We start from the raw sequence: 19,608 nt of genomic DNA, 5'->3' as shown, positions 1-19,608 counted from the left end.
ATTAAAAAATGCATATGATAAATCTAAGAGGCAGAAATAGGTCACACTGAAGTGGAATTCCTTGCTTCTCTGCTGTGGAAAGACAGGTAATACCTGCCCCGTGAGCGGAAAAGTTAGCTCAGGCATTTTCGTAAATTTCTGGTTTTTCAGGAATTTGATTCAGACCAGTATTCACCGAAGCAACAAGGCATGAGATATTGATGTAATTCTGTTCATAACCTGTTCGTCTTGTGCCTCTCATCCTAACCATTGGATCATGTTGTTTATCACCTCTCCAGATGTTGAAAATCACAATTCCCATGCTTGATATTTTTTTCACTAAAAGTACAAGTTAACCCTGATGGTTATTTCATTTGAACAATCCTTGTTCAGTGTACTTGAGTATATGTAAAGCCTGCCTTAAAACTTCATGTGGTAGTCCTTTATAACACACTTCCATGCAGATTTTCAGGGGTGGGGGGCGCGAAATCTTCTTTTTTTAAAGTAAACTTGTTACAGAAAGTAAAATGTAAAGTAAAATCTGATATGTTGTGTTGTGTGTTAAAAAATGTTCTAGTACCCCACCGCTCATTAAAGGAGCAACCAGGAGCATTCTGCAGGGAAATAGCAAAAGGAGAAAGAGGAGGGAAACAGTAATCTATTCACCCACATTCCTCTCCTTTCCAGGATTCTTAACTGTCATGATCTCACAGCTCAGGTCTGCAATGTCTATGCTGAATCTAGTTTTGTTTTTGTTTTTGTTTTTCTTTAAGATTTTATTTATTTATTTGACAGAGAGAGAGAGAGAGAGAGAGCATGTGAGCATGAGCAGGGAGGAGGGGAAAGGGAGAAACAGGCTCCCTGTTCATGACCTGGGCCGAAGGCAGACACATAGCTGACTGAGCCACCCCAGTGGCCCTTTGCAGAATCTAGTTTTAATTTAGAAAAATAAACATATTAGAATCTGTCCCATAGTTGTCTTTTTCATCACCTCTGTTAGAGATACGAAAGATTAAAAGAGAAGCAAATTACCTATTGATCTTTTCTTGCTGACTCAAAGATACTGAGGAACCTAAAATACCCATGTCTCATCTCCTTCTTGATTGAACCACCAGGTTTTACCCTTTCTGGTTTTTATCAGTGACTGAGCAAATATTAATCTTTGTTTTTTAGTGTACTGCACTCCATTCCCTCTATCTTTATTTTTCAAGAGTGTTGAATTTTAGAAATTTTTAATAGTTTTCACTTGAGATGATGCTATGAAATTTTATCTTCACTTCTAGTCCGAACTTTACTTTTCCTACCCACTGGACCCTCCCATATCACATCATTATTAAATCATCACAATTCCGACAAGTAATATTCTTTCTAAGCCCATTTTCAACAGCAAGAGGGAATTATGCTGCATTGTGTAGTGGTTTGAAAATGTGTATATTTGTGGAGGTTTGGGCTAAATCCTTTAAATTCATTTAAACTATACTAGTGCCTTATTTGAACAACTTTTTTTCCCCCCAGGATAACAAATGGCCCCCACCTTTTTTTTTGGTTTTATTTTCAAGTAATCTCTACACCCCAGTTGGGGCTCAAACTCAAAAGCCCAAGATCAAGAGTTGCATGCTCCACCAACTGAGCCAGCCAGCCACTCCTAAGCAGATTTTTAAAAATATGATTATTGTTCATACTAATACTAGTTATGATTTCGATTTGATAAAAATGAAAAGTTTTAAACAAAAATGGCTGTTTCAAAATTCAGAGGAAGCTATTCAAATAAATGAATTAGAGCTCACTGTATACCTGCGATATAAAAAAGGTTTCTGGCATAGAAACAAAATATTCTTTTTAAATATTATAGGCCAAGCCAGCTTCATGCAAATTCATTTAGAGCAGTTTCAGATTTATGTATTTAATAAAGCTGGGTAGTGGATCTAACTTATGTATTTTATGTCCTTCGATGTACAGTGATGTTCTAGTGACTGCCTGGGAAAGAATGATGAAATTTTATTTAGTGTTCCCGCTGTATCAGTCAGTTCTATAAGTGACTTTCTAATGGGTTACAATATATGCTTTTAATAGTTTTCTGTAATATTAAGTGTTAATATTTATCGAGTGCTTTCTATATGCCAGCAACTATTGTACATATTATCTATGGATTTTCTCGTGTAATCCTCATAACAACACTTTAATTATATCGCTATTTTACAGATGTGGTAGAGGCTCACAAGAAGGTTGCAAAACTAGTAAGTAATGGAGCTAGAAGTCACACACCAGCAGTGCGACTCCAAAGCTTGCATACCAAACCCTCACTACCCAAAATGTGGTCCCTGGGCCACAGGGACCCATTACCTGGGAACTTGTTTAGAAATGTAAAATCTCAGGCTCCACCCCAGACCTACTGAAAATCTACACTTACGACAAGATTCCTAGGTTATTGGTTCATTACATTTGAGAGCATGGTTCTCTCCTGCCCTTATATACAGAATAAATTTTTTTAAACTGATTTCTATTTTTTTCTACAGTGTCACACTGAATTCTCATGTTTGTGCTATTTGGGGTATTCCTATCATATATAAAGTGTATTATAATGAGATCTGATAAGTAAATATGAGCAGGGATCCCATGTAGACCTAAGTTATCTTGAAATCAGTTGTGTAAAGAATAGGGGGAGGGGCATGTAGGTGGCTCAGTCAGTTAAGCATCCAACTCTTTTTTTTTTTAAGATTTTATTTATTTGTCAGAGAGAGAGGGAGAGAGCACACAAGCAGGGATAGCGGCAGGCAGAGGGGGAAGCAGGCTCTCTGCTGAGCAGGGAGCCGGATGTGGGACTCGATCCTAGGACCCTGGAATCATGACCTGAGCCAAAGGCAGATGCTTTACCAACTGAGCCATTCAGACATCCAAGCAGCCAACTCTTGATTTTGGCTCAGGTCATGATCCCACTTTTGTGAGACTGAGCCCCATGTCAGGCTCCAGCTCCAGCTGGGCATGAAGCCTGCTTAAGATTCTCTTTCTCCCTCTCTCTCTCTCTCTCTCCCTCTCAAAAGAAAGAAAGAAAAGAAAGAAAGAACAGTGTGGGAAACATTCCAGAGTGTAAACAGCAGGGAGTCTTTCTTCCCACAAAGCAGCTAACTTTTTCAAGGCCTGAGACTTTCTTACGATCACTTTGTAAAACGCTGAGTACAAACTCTAGAGACTGGCTGCCTATTTCAGCTCCTATTTCTAGTTTCGTGGGACCTCAGAAAAGCTAACAGCTCGCTGCACCTCAGCTTCATCACTGGGGAAGTTAGGGCTACATGGTACTTCACAAGATTACTGTCAAGATGAAATGAGTAAGCCATGCAGAGAGTCTAGAACAGAGCCTGATATGAGAGAGGCAAGTGAATAAATGTTAGCTTCTATAGTTTATTGTTGTTAGCTATCATTTCCATCTTAGAATAGGATAGATTCATATCTCATACTTCTTGGTTATCAAGTGTTAATAAATTGACAAATATTTTTGTTAGCAGAACTCACCACATGAAGCGATATCTTTGCTGTTAAGAGTTCAAACCATAAACTTCAGTATTTGTATTTTTCTGAAAAGTGTCTCACTGAAGTACTTCCTGCCTGTGAGTTCTGCTAAATGCCAGTTAATTGTGGTACTTAACCAGTTAAGTCAAGTAAAATCAGTTAAAAATCAAAATGAAATGTGTTAATATATTGAATTTTTAAATATATGTGCTTTTAAACTGAATAAAGATAACGATTATAAGCCCATTTGGCTATCCACTTGCATAAGTAATACAGAAAAATTAAGTGGATAAAGAATGTTTGTTTAAAGACTAAATGCTCCAGAAGCTTCTTTGTTTCCTTCTGGGTGAACGTAATTTTGATATTAATCATTATAGTCTTTAGGGGAAGTACTCACTTAACAACTTTTCAAGAATATATCTAATGTGTGAAGTGAGATTGCATGTTCCTGGAAAGTAAGTATCATTTTGAAAGCTGATTTGTGAAAGGCACTGAGATAAAAATAGTTGGTGAAAAGAATGCCCTGGGAAACTTCTAAATTGCCAATTCTAAGACCCACACCTGGAGAATTCTCTTCACTAGGCCTGGGATGAGGCCCAGGTATTTGAATTTTTAACATTGGGTAGGGTAATTCTGCTTCAATTAATCTTGAACTAGACTTTGAGAAACACTGCAGTAAAGGCAAAGACATGAATTTGATGCTATTTTTTTTTTTTTCCAATTTCTTTATCTTCATTGGTCTTTCTCCCTACCCTATCTTGGTCCCATGCCAGTCCTTAGTTTTTTTTTTGTTTTTTTTTTTTACCCTTTCTCAAAAAACATCTCTTCCAGATTTATTAGTCATGTTTTTGCGGATGGCTCTACATAATCCTCATAGGTGTGTCTTTTTAATCTAAAAATCTTTAAGCCAAAATGCAGGTGCTTAAATCAATTTAGAGGCTGTGGGTGCATTAAAAAGTAAATCAGAAAGAAGAAAGAAAAAGGAATAGAGTAGAATAGGAAATATCAAAGTAATCGTTAAGGATAAGCAATGTTTCATGAAACTTGTAAGATAGGTGTGTGCACACATACGCATGAGATTAGAATGCACTTTTTAACCTGTGGATCATAATCCAAAAATTTTGAAAGATACTGTCTGAATCCTGGTCTTTTTAACTTCAGTGTGACATTACAAGCAATACGTTTTCTCATGCATTCCCCTCGTATATTGCCTCCTATTCTGGACATTTCCATTTGTATAATAGAGTCAAAATCATCTGTGTAAAACTGCATTTGCCATGCCTTCTTATCACCATTTACCTCCTATATTTTAAAAAATCTATTCATAACTGTCATCCAGATTAAAGTTTCAGAATTTCCTTTGTAATAATTAGCTCTTTCTACATAAACTGTCATGTAGCCTCATCTCACTACCTTGTTCTGTCCTTAGGCCCTAACCAGCAAAAGACTTTATGGAGACCACACTACTAACCCACTCTTCAGTTGGCTTCTCAAAGGCTAGCATGGACATGCACTGGATGATATCTAGGCTTCTGTGTGTGTGTGTGTGTGTGTGTGTGTGTGTGTGTGTGTGTGTGGTGTAGCAAAGCAAGGTTTATTGAGCAATAGCAGAATGATAGTACAAAGTTCCCGAGTAGGGAGGGGACCCAAGAGGGTTGCCCCACTGGATGATATCTATAACAGCCTTCAGCAAGACTGTTGGAACCTCTGATGATGCCCATCTCTTTTTCTTAGCCACTGTCATAATTGGTTTTTCCTGCACTGAGTTTTATTAAGCCCCAGGAAGACCCACACCTTGGCTTTTACTCTTTGCTAGCTTTTAATGACACATCCACAAGTTGCCTTTCTTTTAGGGTGACTTTATAATTTTCACATTGTCCTGTTTGGTTTCTCTGATGACTTGGGTCTAAAATCCAAGCCTGTTTATACCTGGGATATGTAACACCTGCCTGGTTTTCTCTCAACTGTAGTTGCCTGCTTCATTCAATAATCGCAAGCAGTGTATACTCTGGAAAGTCATTTCAAAAGCCATCTTTCTTTTTCTTGTGCCTCATCCTCTTCCTATTCATCATCACCTCATGTGGATTAATTAACTGTCCTGATTGATCTTCCTACCTCCATTATCTCAAGCCTTCTTAACACTCTGTTTGAAAAACTTTTATACAACATTAGTTAATTATTGCCTTAGTAAAACAAACACAAAAACAAAAAATTCTGACTCACTGTTTTGTATAGGATAAAATCCAAATATTTTCTTTCTAGAGGAAAAAAGGCCTTGGCATACCTATCTGGCCATAGCATACGTCTTCAGTTTTTTTATTTGATTTAAGTAAGCTCTAGGCCCAACATTATGCTTGAACTAACAACCTTAAGATTAAGGGTTGAATGCTGAGCCAACCAAGCGCCCCATATGTCTTCAGTTTTATCTTTCACTATTTGCATCCATGAGTTTTCTACTCTGGCTCCCCCAAACAGTCGCATTTATGCTCTAGGGATGTTCTCATCATTTTAATTACCAGGGCCCACTGTTGGTGGTGGTTCATGAACCTGGAGCAGGGAGCTGTAGCTGGAGTTTAGGAGTGGGATCCCAGTACATACAAAGAAATCTCAAGATGGGGACCTAATTATATTACTGGTAATAAGCAAGTTAGTAAGAGCCCAGGTTGTGGAAGAGGATAGAAATAAGCAGGAGCCAAACTCATTTTTCACTTCTCAAGCTACTGTCTGGCTGAGGCTTCCTATGTCCTCTCTTCACTAGTTGTTGGATCATTCCCAGAATAAGAGAAGGCTTGAACCTATGTATAGTGAGAGATTAAATGTCTTAAACTGTGGGGCCTGTGAAGCTATGGATTTTGGAAGATCACTGGCTCCCACCTTTTTTAATGCCTTCATCTTCCTTTTTCTGGGTGGCTTGACTGCTCTAGCTCCATCTGCCTCGAAGGAACTTCCCACTGCAGGATTCTAGGTCATTCGTTACTTGTACTACTCAGTTAAAACTAAATTAGATGATGTCTTGTAATATTTTTTGTATTTTTTAAATTTGTTTTTGCTTTTTGCGTAAAAATTAAGATATGCTCATTATAAGAAGTTCAAATAAATATAGGAAGTTAAGAAGAGTAAAAATTTCCTTATTCCCTGTCCCATTTTAGTTCCACTGCCCACAGATTAGCAGTAATAGTTTGTTGAATTTCCTTCCTGATAATTTGGGATGGTTTGTTTGTTTCAAAAGTATTTTACTGTATCATGGTGTATATATATTCTACAACTTATTTTTTTAATTAAATAATACAGTTCTCTGGAAGTCTTTTCACGTCATGCCATACAGAGCTGGCTTATCATTTTTATGTATACATAAGGTCCATTTTATTTGTTATATTTTTATTTAAAATATTACATATTCTGGGGCACCTGGGTGGCACAGCGGTTAAGCGTCTGCCTTCGGCTCAGGGCGTGATCCCGGCGTTATGGGAATGGAGCCCCACATTAGGCTCCTCCGCTATGAGCCTGCTTCTTCCTCTCCCACTCCGCCTGCTTGTGTTCCCTCTCTCGCTGGCTGTCTCTATCTCTGTCAAATAAATAAATAAAAATAAATAAATAAAATATTACATATTCTGATATCATATCATGTATCCAGTTTGCCCAAGATAGTCTCATGTTCTGCCTTTTGTCATATTTCCTCTGGCTTAGCATTTGTCTCAGATTTTTCATTTTTTATTTTTATTTATTTATTTTTTTAAAGATTTTATTTATTTATTCAACAGAGATAGAGACAGCCAGCAAGAGAGGGAACACAAGCACGGGGAGTGGGAGAGGAAGAAGCAGGCTCATAGCGGAAGAGCCTGATGTGGGGCTCGATCCCATAACGCCGGGATCACGCCCTGAGCCAAGGCAGACGCTTAACCGCTGTGCCACCCAGGCGCCCCTATTTTTATTTTTTAAAGATTTTATTTATATATTAGAGAGCGAGGGAGCGTGAGCAAGCACCAGCAGGGGAAGGGAGAGGGAGAAGCAGACTCCCCGCTGAGGAGGGAGCCGGATGATGGGCTTGATCCAAGGACCCTGGGATCATGACCTGAGCTGAAGGCAGATGCTTAACTGACTGAGCCACCCAGGTGCCCCTCAGATTTTTCATTTTTGAATGAAGTATTACTTAATAGTTGCAAGTCATTAAACCAAGCATAGTTTTAGGAAGACCTCCATTCTGACATCATGTCATATGAGATGCCAGTGTAGTAAACAGAATTCTCATTTTAACATATGGTTAAATTGGCAATAGCCCATTTCCCTTTTCCAGATCCTATCCGGAAATAGTAATAGCTAACACATCTTTTTCAAGGGCAGCATGAGGGTGTTGATAAAGTGAGAGTGCTCTGATGTGAGCACTTAGGTATAGCTAACTTTTTCAGGTCTTGGGTGATGCTGGTGGCAGAAGTACTTCATGCTGCTACCTCTGCTCGCCACTTACTGTGTCAGCCCCTTGTGCTGTGCCTGGGCCCTTGCCCTTGGCCTGCACAACATTTCCCAGCCTTTGTTCAGTCTTGCCATAGAGCCAATGAAGTTGGAACTCTATTACTATGAGGTCTTTGTCATGCATTATAAATCCACAACTACTTGTTTATTGTTGGGTAACACACACACAGAGCACTGAATTTCCTTTGACTTGCTGAAATGAATTAATGTGTAACTCACACAATGGGGGCTATAATGACATCATTGATCACATGAAAATAAGAAGACCTCTATCTGTTGAAGAATCATCAACATCTCTTGCACGGTCATATTTTAAGATTGTGCCTGAAAAAGCTACATTTAATACTTAGGTACAAAAGGTACATTTATATACCACTCTGTGAAGGTTTCTTTTCATTAGATCAGGTGGCTGCTCTAAATTAATTTCTCGTTTGCGGTTATGAGTTTTCTTGTTCATATATGAAAGGTGAATCAATAGCTGTTACTATATCGGCTCCATTAATAGAACTTTATCAGCAGTTACATAATGGCAGTTTTACATCAGTATCCTTGGATACTTCTAATAAAAAAATGAATTAATTCCAATAATGGTGTAAGTTTCATGTCTAATTCATGGAATCAAAGTAAAGCATTTAGAAGTTCATTCTGTAAAAGGTAAAATACTTGTCATTATTGTGAATACTATTATAAATTGAATTCCAAACTGTAGCATGATAAAGTTTTTTAGTCTTGGTGATATTAAAAATGTGTTGTGGTGGAACATAACATCATAAAAATTTTTAAATAGAACCTATGAAGAGAATTATACTTGGGATATGTTGCGGTGACGTAATTCATAATTACACCCCCAAAATCTGCAAAATCTACCAATCTAAATAGGAAATGTACTTTTCAAAAAGTATAAATATTTATACATACACAAGATAAACAGCCTTAACTTTTTATGATTAGACTACTTTTGAAGAAAACAGAAGTAACGTAAGCATGGTAGTATATACTTTTTCTTTCTGTATTTTAGAAATGTTTGAAACATTGAAGAATTATTGTACTTTATAAATTGACTTTAAGTGCCTATTATATATTTTTTTAAGATTTTATTTATTTATTAGAGCACAGGACAGTGAGCACAAGCAGGGGGAAGGGCAGAGGGAGCGGGAGAAGCAGACTCCCTGCTAAGCAGGAAGCCCAACTTGGGGCTTGATCCCCGGACCCAGAGATCATGACCTGAGCCAAAGGCAGACGCTTAACTGACTGAGCCACCCAGGCACCTGATATTAAATACTCTTGTAAAATTATCCTCTAAAATTTTTGTTGTACTTTCTTCAGAATTGGTTAGAAATCTTTAATGAAAGTGTTCAACAAATAGTAGGCAAAAAATAAATAAATAAAAATGATTTTATGTGAAGAAGCATTTAGGGAACCAAATTATTGAAAACAAAGCTCACATATAGGAAAACCTTGAAAATGTATCCCCGTGAAATTAAAGGGGAAACTGAACAAATTAAATGATGAGAACTCAAATAGTGTACAAGATTTAGTTGTAAATATTTGGTGAGTTGTTTTTTTTTTTTTAATTTCAGAAATTTAATTTATAAGTATTTGAGTTTTGTCTTTTTTTAAATTATTGGTCCAAAAAAGGCACTCTGCACAGAGGCAAAAAAACAAAACTACTACTTTTAAGAATATTTAGGTTAAACATTCATGTATTTTATTATTAAACATTAAAATTGAGGATATTCTTCTTTTAGCAAAATTTGCTATGAACTGAATAAACTCACCAAGTAACTTAACACCTAAGGAAGATGATATAGGTGTCAGCAATTTAAAATTTACTCACCCTTGGGGCGCCTGGGGGGCTCAGTTGGTTAAGCGGCCAGCTCTTGGTTTTGGCTGGGTCATGATCTCAGGGTAGTGGAATCAAGCCCATGTAGGGTTCCGCACCCTGTGAGGAGTCTGCTTGAGGATTCTCTCTCTCTGTCTGCCCCTCCCCCCACCTGCTTGCTTGTGCGCTCTCTCTCAAATAAATAAATCTTAAAAAAAAGTCAGTGTTAATAAAAAAGTAAGATTTACTAACTCTAAAATACAATTTGGAAAAATATAAAAATAATACAATCATAAAAAAATACTTTCCTCAGAAAAATATCTGACAGATACAACTAAGAAATTGTTTAAAATATATGAAAATGGGGGGCGCCTGGGTGGCTCAGTCAGTTAGGCATTGATTCTTGATTTTCACTCAGGTTATGATCTCAGGCTAAATTGGAATCAAGCCCCCAGTCGGGCTCTGTGCTCGGTCAGGAGTCTGCTTGAGTTTCTCTCTCTCTCTCTCTCTCCCTCTGCTCCCCTCAACACATGCACTCTCTCTCTCTCTAAAATAAATAAATCTTTTAAAAAGCTTATAAAAATGAATTATATATTTTTAATATTGAAATAATATAGGCTTTTTTTTCTTTAAGATTTTATTTATTTATTTGTCCGAGAGAGAGCACAAGCAAGGGAAGGGGCAGGCAGAGGGAGAAGCAGGCTCCCCACTGAGCAAGGAGCTCAATGCAGAACTCGATTCCAGGGCTGACCTTAGCCGAAGGCAGACACTTAACCGACTGAGCCACCCAGGTGTCCTGTAGGCTTTTTACTTTAATGAGCACAGATATAAGAATTTTTTTGAAAGAATGTTATTTTTGAAAACTGTTTTTGAATATTTTGTAGGTCCACAGATAAAACCATTTAATTGGTTAATAAAATTTGAAAAATGATATAATTTTAGTTACTTTCACTACCTTTTTTTCCTAAAAATATATGCTGGTTTGGGTGATCCCCTCCTTGCCAAATTTCCCTCTGCAGATTAACTCCTTCATCTGATTTTTCTTTTCTTAAGAGTATGACTTTTCTCCCAGTCCTGTAGACTTAAAGTCTTGCTATAAACACCAATTCCTGTCTCTGTTTTACAAAGATCATTCTGGTGGTAGGATAGAAAATGAAGTAGAAGGGGATGATGAAGTTTGAACCTACACAGGAGCAATAGGAAACGGATATAAGAAATAACAGAAAAGACTGATCGTTTGGCTATGAGATTAGTAAGAGAATGTTAAAATGTGGAAGATGACTCCCACTCAGTGACATGAATACCTGAGTTGATAGTGCTGCTGTTAGGGACCTCAAGAAAGGAAGGAAGTTTCAGAGGGGAGATGGTAAGATTGTCTGGGACATGTTGAGTTTGGGGTGCCTGTGGAACATACAAGAGATGGAGTTGGATAGGTAGAACTGGTGCTCCAACACACACGTTGTAGCAGAAGACACGGATGTGGATTAATCTGTCCAGTCCAAAGACCAAGAGGAAGAGAAAGAAAAGGAACTGGTAAAGGAAACAGCCGTGGTGTCCAAGATAGAGTTGGGGGAGAAACGGTGCTCTAGTCAACGGATTGGCCTTTGGAGAAGGGAGAACCCAGAATTAGTGTCAAGTGTTAACAGGTTGGAGGGAAGACTTGACATTTGGCCATCGTGAGGTTCTAATAGCTCTAGGAGGAGTTTAGGCCTTGCTGAGATGGGAAATGTTCCCGTAATAAACTTCCAAGATATAATAGTCTTTAATATGGTTTTACACTGTAGCTTTTATTCTAATACTTTTCTACAAACTTAGTATCATTATTTCTTTTTACCATGACTTTTTGTTGAAGTTTTACTTTGTACGTGGGCACATTGATTAGTATAGAGTGGACTTTTTAATATCTTGTCAAGAACATCAATTTTATTAAATAATTCGATACATAGACCTGTTCTAGAAATTTGACTATCCATTGAGTCAGCCCAAAACAATTTAAAAATCTCTTTTTATTTTATTCTTAGAACCTGTTTCTCAGTGGTATCCATGGATAAAATTTTAACTTTCTTACATTTTATTTTTACTTGCTAGCTTTTTCTTTTTAAAATTTTATCAAGCACGTATTCTGAAGGCGCCTGTCTGGCTCAGTTAGTGGAGTGCATGATGCTTGATCTCGGGGTTGTGAGTTCAAGCCTTATATTGGGAATGGAGCCTATTTAAAAAAAAAAAAAAGAAGAATGTATTCTGTATGTTTAGACTTCATTTGGTGATTAAACCATCTAATTTAAGTTGTTTTCCTTCTGCAATGTATGCCTTCACGTTATGTCTTACGTGTTCATTTTGATCCTTCAGCTTTGGTATATGATTTATCTTTTAGTAGAAAAATGCTGGGTTCTTTTATCACAATTACAGTCATTGGTCTGATAATCCTGTGAGTCAATCTACACAAAACAAGAAGCTCATATCAAGCTCCTGGCAGGTTTAGTTAAAATTAAAATGCATGCTCAACTGTAGAGATTGTCAAGTGTGGAAATAATATTTGTCCAGCTGGACAGCTTTCTTTTGTAGTTGCTAAATGAAAGTTGAGATTCTGTCTGCTCTTTGAAAGCTTCTGTGTCATGAAGGTAATTTGGACTGTTTGTGGTTTGACAGGGATTATTAAAATCAGATGAAGTGAAGGGAAGCAAGTGTGAGAAAGCAAAATTGACACTGACACTCTCTATTATTTGCAGCTTGGATCATGATGACTATGTTGATATGATAGATTCACTGTTGAGATATGTTAAGCAGCAAATAAAGTAAAAAGCAAGTATAGTGATGTGTTTTCAGATTTAACATGAAGAAAGCCTATATTTATTTTCACTGATTGCTTTTTAAATAGATTTTTAGGTCATTTCATATGAATTTACTTTAACCAACAACAAATTTTCCTTCTATTAAACTATAGAATTAAAAAATACACTGCAAAGATAATAAAATGGAAGATTAAGTATTAGGGAAATAGATCACATGATTAAAATAATAGAATTTTAAAATCAGAAATGTCCTTAAAGATTTTTATCTAATTTCCTTTTTTCATAAATGCTGGAAAGAGTTTTAAAGTAGCACATTTAAATTTTATTCGATAGCTTAAATGTTAAATCTTGATTTTTCCCTAGTGTATTTTCTTACCTCTCCACAATCTTTTTAAAAATGGTTTAAGTTGTTAAGAAGCATTTGAAAATGGTTTAAGCCACAATTGTAGTTATCTTTTTTGTTTAAAGATAATACACAAATTATGTTATACTTAGATGTGGCCTATAAATAATACTATGGACACTGATGAAGTAAATGCCTTCCATAAATAGGATTTTCTACTGAAAACATCCTAGTAGAGGGAGTTACCATTTCAAGTTGTTAATCGAGGACAGCTATGGTAGAAACATATAGCTAAATATGAAGAACTATGTATATAAAGCAAAGTAAAAAGCCTGGAGTTGTCCTATGCATTGTGGAAAACCTTCAGTGGTAATTAAGCAGGGTAGTGAATGATCCAATTTGGTTTATAAAACAAGAAGTTTAATGCTAATATGCAAGTTGGACACAAACTCAGTGTCCTGCAGTTCAGTTTAATTCACTTCTGACAATACCTATAGTTAGCACAGACCCCACAAGTTAATGGCTCAGTCCCACAAGACGGCCCCCACGTTAGAGGAGAGCCTCAAATGGTATCTCCAGGGGATGTCTACTTCTGCCCAGCTGACTACAGATTTGAGGGTTCCCACAGCTGCCTACTCAGGTTCAATAAGTCATTAGAATGACTCACAGAACTCAGGAAAATGCTGTAGTTCTGGTTACAGTATTTTTAGAAATGATACAACTCAGGAATGGCCAAATGGAAGAGATTCATAGGACAAAGTAGGGTGGGAGGTAGGGAGAGACAAGGAGCAATAACCAAATATGTATTTCTTATTAAACCACAAGGTGTGAGGTTTAGAGGCCAGATAGGAGGTTTTTCCTTTTTTTTTTTTTTTTCATCAAGAAATGTCAGATTTAAGACACTGAAAGCACACAGAGGAAAAAGTCAAATTCGAGAGCATTTGGTTACTGTTTAATATATTAGGGAAGAGAAAAGGTCAGAGAATTTGGTGATCATTTAAGACAGAGGTCAGCAAACTTTTTCTCTTAAGGGCCAGATAGTAAATATTTTAGGATTTATGGACTACATATGGCCACTGTGGCATATTCTTTTTATTTCTTTTTAATTTTGCAACTCTTTAGAAATGTGAAGACCATTCATAGTTTGCTGGCCATAGAGAAACAGACTGTGCTACAGCTGACTGAGGCCTGATTTAAGTTAGTAGGGCAAGGAAGAGGAGAAGGATTAGGGAGGTGGGGACCCTGTAATACAGGAAGAGAAGCCAGTTTAAGGAAAAGATTTTGTATTAAATTTTGGACATGTTGAGTTCAAGGGACCTTTGAAACAGCAATGTGGGATTGCCTAGTAAATGTTCGGAATTATGTGTTAAAGTTTTGGAGGAAGAACTAGGTTAGAGATACAGGCTTTAAGTTTTCAGCATAGAGATAATAGATGGATGAGGTTAATCAATGAAAAGCATGTAGAATAAGAATTCCAGCCTGCAGTGGACTGGAAGAGACAGGGAGGAAAACTTTCTATACTTCCTTTCCCAAGTTAGGCAAGGGGAGTAAGGATATATGGGAAGACTGGAAGAGACAGGGAGGAAAACTTTCTATACTTCCTTTCCCAAGTTAGGCAAGGGGAGTAAGGATATATGGGAAGACTACAACCTACTAACAGGAGTAGATTTTCTGAGATTTGGGGAGGACAAAATCCAAATGAATAAAAGTAAAACAGAATTTCTAAAAATTAAAATACTTTCGAAAAAAGCAAGAAAATTTACTCTGGTAAAATTATATAAAAAGAAGCAATAGCTTTGAATGAGGAATGTTTAAGGAAAGTAGTTAAAATGAGAAGCAGATTCCAGAGAGAATTCTGTGAATATCGCACAAAACTAGTCTGTTAAAGAAAAAAACAGTGGCTCTTGTTCAGTGGAACAGGGTGAAGATTTATTGTGTGTCTCTGATAGAATCAAACCAAAACAACCTCAAAAAACAACTATATGAACTTTTAGTCTCGGAAGGAAAGGAAGTGGGGAATTATAGGGTCTCAGGAAAAAATCCATGCACTTTCTCTTGGGAGGCTGGATTTAACTTGGTTGGTATACCACTAAGTGGTTCCCTGTTCTAGCCTTCATTCCAAATTTCAGGATTTCTTTGCATCTGATGGTTCATTTTGGGTCAGATGTCTAATCTTGGATAATTAGTTATGATGGGAAAGCTGGGTCCTCTAGCATAGAAATTGACCACCATTGTAATCCTACATTGTCTATCAGATTAAAAAGAGAAATTTGAGCTGGACAGCTACCTAAATTGGGAACTCCTACCAGGAGCCTGTTAATAAATGTGTAAGAGACAAGAAAGATACTAGGAAGCTGTAACACGTAGGAAGATTGGCAAGAGAGGAGACGTCAAGGAAGGTGTAGCTGTCAGTACCAAATAGTGCAAAGATTAAGTATGATAGGCATTGAAAAATATTTTGTCACTTTCAGTGCAAGGATAGAGGCAGAAACCAGATTGCTCTGAGTTGAGAAGTGAATGAGAGAGGAGATAAAAGATGAGGAAATACAAACTACAGTTTGCAGATGTTGGGCTGTGAATAGAAGGAGGTTCTAGGGAGGGTTTGGTTGGTTCCTAAAAAGCAAGAAATGAACATGTTTATAGTCAGAAAGAGATACTGATGACACAGGACTAGTTAGTGAATATACTATTAATATTATTAACTTAATATTATTAACAGCATTTAATTATTAATATTATTAACAGCAATTAATTATTAATATTATTAACTTAATATTATTAACAGCATTTAATTAAATCCTTGGAACATACTTTAAGACCTACATTCTTTAGAAGAACCAATTTAGATACAAAGTGCATACTAAGTTTAAATTATTCTTACGTAGTTATTAAAAGAAAATTCCTTAAAAATGTAGTCAACACATTTTGTAAGCTATGTTTGTTATTATTCCTAGTTGATACGCAATACAATTGCCTTTTTAAAAGTATTCCATAACTTAAACTTTCTACTGTACTACTTTCCAAATTAATAAGGTTTTTACTGTGCCTGAAAATTCATTAGTTAATCCTTAGCCCCCTGATTTGTGACTATCTTTAGGTCTAATCAAAATATATATATAATTTTATGACTTTTAAATCATGTGAAATGTGAGTGGTAAGTTATAAAAGAATGTGGAAATTAAAATTTGTTTTCACATTATCTTGGTTTCACTGTTGTATTAAAGCAAGAGATGGCTAGGATTGCATATTGAAGATTATAGAGTTAATAAAATAAAAATATTTTCTAGAAAGAGAAAAATAAAGAAAGCGGTGTCAAATTTGGTGGGTAAAACATACAACAATTAATTCTGTTTGCTTGTCAAGCTGCAGTAGTGTATTCTGACTGATCCTGTCAATTTCTACCTCATACATGCACATATTTAAATTACTAATAGGGGAGTTCCAAAGGGGATTTTGATAGCTATAACATGTTACTATGCTTACTTATTGGATGTATATTAATATTCCCACTCACATAATTAAAATAATCAGAATTCTGCAATTATTAATAGGAAGCATAGCAGTCTGTGGTAGGAATCCTAATACAAAGATAAGAGTTGAGAAAATGAAGAATAGATTATCAAGTTCTATAATTTCCTAATATAGGACTTTAATGCATAAGGTATTTTAAATTACTATCAACAAATTGAGATCTATTTGGGTTGTTTCTCGGTCTTTGGAGAGCCTAAAACATTAAGATTTCAATTTCCAGTAATTGATGAAAAGAAATAAATTCCTGTTGACTTTGAAATATCACAGGGGGAAGATCTAGCCTTAAAAAAATTTATTTTTGAAAATTGTTTTCATAATGAAGGAAATTTATAATGGTTCTAAGGAAAGCTGTCAAATACATATGGCAGTAAATAAGTCAATGCATATAAGATGTAAAATAATGATTTTTTTAAGTACAACTCTATACGGGGAGGCAGTTTATAGCATTGGGATTAAGGACAGCCTGTGAAGCAGTTGGAATCCCAGCTTTGCCACTTCCTATGCAAGTAATCCTGGGCAACTAAAAAAAAATTTCTCTGTGCCTCAGTTTCTACATCTTTAATGTGGAGAATATAATAGTACCTTTCCCATAGGATTATGGTAAGAATTAAAAGAGTTCATACATATAAATTACTTAGAACAATCCATGGTCCCTAAAAATGCTGTATAAAGTTAGCTGTAATTATCATTAAAATTACTATTTAGCCACCATACCTGTAATCCATGTCTCAATAAATGAATACACTGAACTATGTAGAATTTTCAAGACTTAGGGAAAGTTATGATACTGATTTTTAGTAAAGGTATAATATTTATGATACTGGCAGGACTTTGTGAATGATCCAGGAGAATTACTTTGTGACTAGATATGGATGGAAAAGTAAAAATGAGCCAGACTGGGGGAAAAAAAGCTGGTCAAAATTTATTTTCACTCTGCTTTTTTTTTTCAAACCAGCGACTCAAACCAAACCAGCAATATAACAAATAATATAAAGAATATAAAGAATACAAAGAATAATAGGTCAGGGATACGTGATGTCTGTGAAGGTATGATTCCCTCATGTCACCCTGTTCCTTGTGGAGGCATAATACCCAAAGTCATCTTTTGGGTATCACACAGGATCTTTTGTTGAGTGAAGAGTATGCCAAGTCACAGGAGCCCAGAAACATGGGCTAGCTTCTGCTTAGAATATTTTAGAAAGCTGGGGAGTTGGGGTGAAACATCAGTATGGGCATCTACCTATTACCATAAAAGAATATCTTGCTGCCTCACATTTCCTCTTTTCTCATATTATTTCTTGCTAAGCTATAGATTCAGTGTAAGCTTTTCATGTAAGAGTCCTGTGGAAGGGAAAAGGAAATGATTAAAAATGGCTCTGAGTACATGATACAGGAAAAATGATGGTATTAATGAGTGAAATAGTCCATTGGAAGAGTTAATTTGGGGGAGGGTTTAAAAAATATGTCTTCCTCCCACCATTCCTTATAGAAAACAGCTAATTTATAGCTAGAAGAAACCTCAGAGCCTAATAAATCCATCCATCTCATTTTGTAAATGAGGAATGTGAGCTCTGTCCCTCTTGAGAGATCAAGTGACTTCCTGAAAGTCACATTAACAGAACTAGGATCGGAACTCAAATCTATTGATTCTTGATTCAATGGTGTTTAGATTAAGTGGTTTTAGTATAGTGGAACGTTTTGAAACTTGTTTAGCTTAATGTAGAACATCAATTTTTAAATAATCAGAACATTTCCTTACCATGCTCATTAAAAGTGTTCATTTTAGGCCAGACAGTAGGACTTCGGGTCAACTAGAGCTGGTGGACACATTAAGTTCACAGTTTATGCATAGGTCTGAAAAGGCATGTGACCTTCCTCTCTGGGCTCTTCCACAGAGAAGTCACATGGTTCTAATGTTTCCCCTTTCCTAACACTTTTGCAGTGTAGATTTTTTCCCAATGGTTGGTCTTTCTATCTTTTTTCACTTTTTAAAAATGATGATTATGAGAAAGGATGCATTTGGTTGGCTCTAAGAAAAACGGTACTCTGGATATTTATTATTGAAGAAAGAGGGGAAAAAAAGATAAAATGAGGATCCTAATCATTATATGTGTTTAAATAATGAATTAGAGACCCTAGGTTAGAAAGTATCATTTTAAAATATGTTAAAAGACAAGTGAGATTCCAAAATTACTTTTGTGGGCTTTCTTTTGATCACATGAGGTTTGACTTTTTTTTATTGCTTTATTTTAATGTTTTCTGGCCGTGCTTATAATATGTACATATTTTATTATAGTCGCTGTTCTTAGGAATTTATAACTCAACTGTTATAATTTGCCTGTGGCTGAAACTTGATCTACAGATGTTTGGCTTCGATATAATTCTTCAAACATTACTCATTTTTAAAAGGCAATAATTAATATTAGATTGGCTGTTAATACTTGTTTGAAATATTAAGCACTGTTTTTTTAATCTTATGCCAAAAATGATCAGAAACATTACAGGAGAATGAATATTTACAAATAGTACTGTGGAATGACAATTTCAAAAACAAAGTTACTGTACTTTAAAAAGTTTCAACTCCCAGTTTTGGTTGATCACGGATTAGGATAAGAGACTTCATTCATTATGACAAATGATGATTACCTCCCTGGTGACAGCAGTTTAATATTTAATAATAGTACAGAAACAGAAACAGAATGTGAAGCACTATCTTGACCCACAGCTTCACAGCCGCTTCCTTTGTCTCCCTGAATTTTTTAAAGGTTTTTCTGCATTTACGAAATACCACTAAGGTATTTGCCAAGTTACATTAGTCCCTTAATAATTCACTTTTTTGTTGTTAAGGTCATAGTTATTTTTACTTGGAGAATAGCAGTGCTCTTTCTACTGGCTCCTTTGCTTCCTGTCTTATTTCTTTTTTTTACTGTCTCTACTTCTTTAGAGGAGAGACTGTCCAATCTCCCTCTTCTCCTTCTCCCTCTCCCTCCCTGCCCCCCTTGTGATGTCCAGGCACAGTGTCCCACCGTGGGCCCGTGGAGTGCATGGAAGGAAGTGAGAGGACTAGTGCCTGTACGCAGACCCAGTCAGTGGTGCCTCTTGTTAGCACGGCCCTGCAGGGATCACTGCCATTCTGCTCTGTCACTCAAGTTTGAACTTCGACA

At 36.2% G+C, this 19,608-nt stretch overlaps 1 protein-coding gene across 5 annotated transcripts in view; it reads left to right on the top strand.

The window, feature by feature from the left end:
* KIAA0825 (KIAA0825 ortholog) overlaps positions 1–19,608 on the top strand; it is a 376,584-nt gene that overhangs the window by 19,640 nt on the left and 337,336 nt on the right. Inside the window, exon 4 of one of the 5 annotated variants that reach the window (XM_048220968.2) lies at positions 2,182–2,216. The exons of the other annotated variants lie outside the window; for them this stretch is intronic. The gene's annotated coding sequence lies outside the window, so the exon portion shown is untranslated. The remainder of the gene's footprint in view (positions 1–2,181; positions 2,217–19,608) is intronic. 5 annotated transcript variants of the gene reach the window in all.

The sequence above is a fragment of the Ursus arctos genome, unplaced genomic scaffold (genome assembly GCF_023065955.2).
Source record: "Ursus arctos isolate Adak ecotype North America unplaced genomic scaffold, UrsArc2.0 scaffold_5, whole genome shotgun sequence".
Lineage (NCBI taxonomy): Eukaryota > Metazoa > Chordata > Mammalia > Carnivora > Ursidae > Ursus > Ursus arctos.
Note: the sequence above shows the minus strand (reverse complement) of the source record. Positions and strands in the feature narration are given on the sequence as shown.